Genomic DNA, 5362 nt, shown 5'->3' with positions numbered 1-5362 from the left:
GTGCCATGCGTTACCAAATGGTGTCGAGGGATTTTATCTTTACTGTGCCTCACCTGCTCTTCCCTCATTTCATCATACCAACATCCCATCACCCTGGAGAAGCTAGAATGTTCATGGAAGTCCATAAACTGGCCCTGGGAATCCTGGGGCTATACCTCATGGTAGTCCCAATGTCCATAACCTACTTTTCTGCTGTTTTCTGACTCCCAGTCTAGTTTTATATACAAGCAGTGAGAATGCAATGAAGGAACAAGAGCAAAGAGTCAAAAATTAACATCATTTTTTTTTTTCACTGCCAGAGTCTCTTTTATTAGTCACTTAGAGCTACAACATTAGCTGTTGCCACCAGAAATTCTGCTTTTCCTTGTGCTATCCCTTCCTGTGTCTCCCAGCTCTGCAGAGCCGGCTCCCAGGAACACAGGCCTAGAGGACTAAGGAGCCGCTCTGTGGGGTCCAGCCCGCCTTACCCTGCACCACCCAGTCTTTAGGGAAGGTGTGTCTGAAACCAGCGCAAGGGTGCAGCCAGGCTACGCCACCAGGGGCCGGGCTTCAGTGTTCCTTTCACTCCTCGTGCGACCACCAAGACCAGATTCAGATCCGATGGGAAAGGGAATCTGAGGGTGGGAAGTCACACCCGCGATGTCGCCTTATCTTGGGGTCCCAGCGCTCTCTGAACAAAGGGCCAGGATGGCTCTTCAGCCACCTGCGTGGGAGGAGCAGTGCCTGCACAAAACCACACACACACATTACAGCCATGACTGCATTAAAAAGCTAACAGGCTCAGTAGAAGATGACAACCCAAGACAGACAATCATTTTTAGTACCCCTTGGTCCAATTTATTACCCAGTCACAAGACATTGGAATGAAGATAGCTCTGAAGTAATTTCTGATAGACACATACTGAAGGTGAATAGTAAACCCTCTCCCAGTTGGAATTTCATCCACTGTAAATAGGCAGTAATTGAACAACTGCATAAAGTTGTGTCTAATACTAAATAAGATTATATGAATGCTGATATCACCAGCTATATCCACAATTTCATCCTCTCCATATCTTCATGATGAGAGACCTTCCTGGATTACCCAAATGTTAGTCAGGATTCAGAAACTTCTGCGAGGCCCTTAAGTACAGTTCTTTGTAAAATCCAGTTTTAGCGAATGACGCTGCTAGGTCAATTGACCAGGAATACACCTCTTTCCCCATCATTGATATCTGATCAGTTTCCCCATTATATACCATTCCCCAGGTGTTGTTAATTCACCTGGCCTATCTCTCCCAGCATCTCGTTAGGCCATTTTAGCTAGCAACGCTCTTACCTGTAACATTTCCTTTTAGTAATTATCTATCCACTGACCTCCTCACTGCTCCTTGATGTCAATTTCCAGGGACCAATGCTGAATTGGAATTGAAAGCCATCTCTGTTCTTGACTACAAGACCCCATTACAGTGTTCTGTACACATGTTGATAGGGTCTTGGGTAAAGTCTTCCTTATGACACTTTACCAAGTGGCATTAAATTATCTTTTTTTGAACAGCAGCTCTCTCCTTTTTTTGTGATTGTAGCATGAATCTATGCTGATCATATCCTCATGGGAAGTCATAGACTAGCCCTGGCCAGACTTTGTATTTTCCCTTATAATAGACTTATCATCCACAGCTCATTTCTGGTGCTCTCTGACTCTCAAGTAGAGTTTGCAAAGAATATAATGGGGGTGGGGAAGAAGAGAGATGAGAATCGAGGACAAAAAGTTCCCCTTCCTTTCCCGTGACCTCCTGTCCAGTTGTGCACTCGAGTAATTTCTTTAGGTTAGGAAGCAACCAGATACTTATTATCATTGATTGTGTATTACCCATGGACACCTTCACTTTAAAATGAGGTATAGAAGAGCACCCATCTGAAAGGTTGGTCTACAAGACTAGCATCTACATCTCTTGGGCAGCTTTTGAAATAGCAGCTTCTTACACCCCATCACAGACCTAGTGAAACAGAAACTGGGGAGGTGCAGTTCAGCCATCTGAATTCTCTGCGGTTCTCCAGGGGATCCTGATGCACACTGGTGTGTGCCACCACCCTCACAGGGGCGCTGCAGGGATTGCACGGGGGAACATCTGCAGAATGCTTAGAGTGGAGCTTAGCATCTAAGTGTTCTCATGCTACTTTTATCATTGTGATCAACATGGCAGAGATCTTTTCTTATACGACTTAACATCCATGTATACCGGAAATACATAGGCTGACTTGCCCTTCCTCTGGTGTAATTCTCACAGCAGGTATGCATGCAAGTTGGGTTCTTAACAGAACATAACTCTCTTCTCTACCACTTACTGTAATGACACAGAGATTGAGCTTTCTTTATTAAAATCTCTTCATTTATACATAAATATCATGATTTCTACTATGAAATACTTCTCATAACATAATGTTCACTGTCATAAAGTAAAACTCTTAGTGATTGATAATAAGTTGATGATGTTATGCAGCCATAGAAAGGTCTCATTCCGGCTCATTTACACTGCATCAAAAAATAAAATCTGATATTCATTGTTGACAATGAGTGAGTCCCAATTTCCACTATTCCCATTCTCATAATTCTTGTAACTTTCTCTTTTTATGAATTTGTGTTTTCTGTACATTTTAGGTTAACAGAAACAAAAATGACATGATCTTTCATTTCAGCTTTCTTTCATTTAATATAATGTCGTTAAAATTGATCCATTTATAGCATATGTAAGTACCTCATATTTTTAAATGATAGGAAGTGTGTATCCATTTATTTAAAATAATTTTTCTGTCACTTCCGATTCACGAGTAATTTTTCTAACATGGTTCTCCAGGTCAGTTTAGTCTTTGATTGCATGTATACTGTTTAAAATGAAATCAAGGAAATAAAAAGATTTGCCATCCCCAGAAGTTATTTTTATGCTGTGCTGTTCACATTGGAAATTCACTCTGACGGTTACTTGGAAATGTGGATTAAATTGTCACAAGGGTCTTTACTGCGGCACACTGTGCTGTACCTCACTGCACAGAGAGTCCTCTTTGTCTGCTTCCTATATCTCTCCCATGCCCCTTCCCATGTCCCTTTTCAGTTTCTGATTTCCACTATGCTATCTACTTCTGTGCAATCAATTATTTTAGCTTCTGCTAAAAGATGAGGCCTAATGGAAGTTTTCAAGCAAGAACACAGAGAGTTATTTGTCTTTCAGAGCCTGGCTTATTTCACTTAGTATTACCCTGTGTGAGTTTAAGCTGCTGGGTCTGGGACTCGAACCACGGTTGACTACGTGGGAGTCCAGTGATGTAACCATTACACAATCTGCTTGGACCTATGGTTGCTGTTTTAAGAGTACATGATTTGAGTCCACCATATTTTGCTTCCACGATCATCAGCTGGTGGATATTTGACTGCTATTTCCCCCCAACCCCCCCCCCTTTTTTTTTTTTTTTTTTTTGCTTTATGAAATTTCCACTATGAACTTTCCTTCTTCGATTTTTTTCTGTTCACCTATGTTTTTATTTCTCTGTTGAACACACCCAGGAGAAAAAAATGTTATGTCTAACTTTTGAGAAACGACTAGTCTGTTTTCCACAGTGGTTACACCATTTTATTTTCTAGCATAAAAGGAAGAAAAATGGAAAACAAGAATATTGGGAACTTATCTGACCTTGTTTTCTGGATTTAGTTTTGGGTTTTTATTTGTAGAAGCACTGGAAATTGTACAGGTTTTTTTTTTTTCTTCTTCTTGTTTATTATTTTGATTGAGGAGCACAAGAGAGTTGAGAAATAAGAATATTTGTTGGAAATACAAAGTTTGGATAACCAAAATTACAGAATATTCCCAAGTTTTCATTTTAAAACCCACATCATGGCCATGACCACACTAAATGGCTTAGCAGAAAAATTACCGCCTAAGGGTAACAATTCTTGGTCTTTCATGACTGAACTTATTACCCAGTGACACAATTGGAATCTCATTTCTGATGTATCCTCTCCCTGTCTGAGTTTCATCCACTATAAATGGAAAAGAATTCAATAACCTCATAATTTGCTGGCCAAAATTTTTTAAAAGTACATGAATGCTGCTGTAATCAGCTACATACACAATTTCACTTTCCTGCTTTCTTCATGGTAACGATTTTACACTTGCTCAAATGTTACTCAAAACTGGGAGTCTTGGGTCAGCCCATGGCCTGGTGGTTCAGAGAAATCGATCACATATAGCCAACTATGCAATTCTAGTCTCAGACATGGTGGCTTGAAAATCATGCAGAGCATGTGTGCATGTGTGACCAAAATCCCCGAAGGAGAGAGAAATGGAGAAAGGAATGAGGAATGACTGCTCCTCATGCTTTCTCCCTTTTCCTCTGCCTTTGTAAGCCCATGCACCCTCTGGCAAATAAAAAAAAATCAGAGTCTTCTAAACCCATATGTATACTTTTCTCTAAAATGTAGTTATAGCAAAGAGCCTTGTTGAGTCACTTGACCAGGAACACAGTACCCTTCCCCATCCTGGATATTTTATCAGATTTCCCATATCCATTGTTCTCCAGGTGATGCTGGATCACCTGGCCTATCTTCTCCCAGAGTCCTGTTGAGTCAGTTTAACCAGAATAACTCTTATCCCTGTATTTCATCTTAGTAGTTATCCATCCACTGACCTCTGCACTACTCCTTGGCTATAAATTCCCAATTACATTTTGATATGGTCTTGGAAAAAGTCTTCCTTACCATGTTTATTCAATTGGTATTAAATGATCTTTTTCCTGAACAGTGGTTCACCTGTCTTTTTTTCTATTAACTATTAGTCCACATTGCCAACATCCTCACTGAAGTTCAGAAACAGGCACTGACCAGCCATGGGAATTTACCTTATAATGAACCCTTTAGAAAGCAGACAGACACTAGCCACCATCTATTGTGTATTACTCACTACCACAAACACCTTTGCTTTTAAAATGAAGCATGAAATCACACCCATCTCGAGGGTGGGTCCTGGAAAGTAGCATCTATAACTCTTGAGCACTTTTGAAATAGAACTTCTTACATCCTATCCCAGACCTACTGCATCAGAAATTCAAGAGGTGCAATTCAGCCGTCTGAGCTTTTAGCAGTTCTCCAGGTGATTCTGATGCACACTGGAGTCTGACACTACCCTCACAGGGTTGTTGCAGATATCGCACAGAACATTTACAGAATGCTCAGAACAACACATGGTGCTAAGGTATTCTTAAGCTATTTGTGTTGTTGGCATCAGCATCAGAATGGCAGAAATCTTTCTTAAAATAATTTGCTGTTCAGGACCTGAAACAGAGAGAGTTTACCCTCTTCTGGTGTAACCTAAACAGCAGGCATGCATGT

The 5362-nt window shown here is 40.7% G+C and overlaps 1 pseudogene; it reads right to left on the bottom strand.

Annotated features, from left to right (window-relative positions):
• Positions 1 to 493: 493 nt before the first annotated feature.
• LOC114007307 (uncharacterized) lies at positions 494 to 622 on the bottom strand (annotated as a pseudogene).
• Positions 623 to 5362: the final 4740 nt, after the last annotated feature.

This window comes from Tupaia chinensis, unplaced genomic scaffold (assembly GCF_000334495.1).
Source record: "Tupaia chinensis unplaced genomic scaffold, TupChi_1.0 Scaffold000147_1, whole genome shotgun sequence".
Classification (NCBI taxonomy): Eukaryota; Metazoa; Chordata; class Mammalia; order Scandentia; family Tupaiidae; genus Tupaia; species Tupaia belangeri.
Note: the sequence above shows the minus strand (reverse complement) of the source record. Positions and strands in the feature narration are given on the sequence as shown.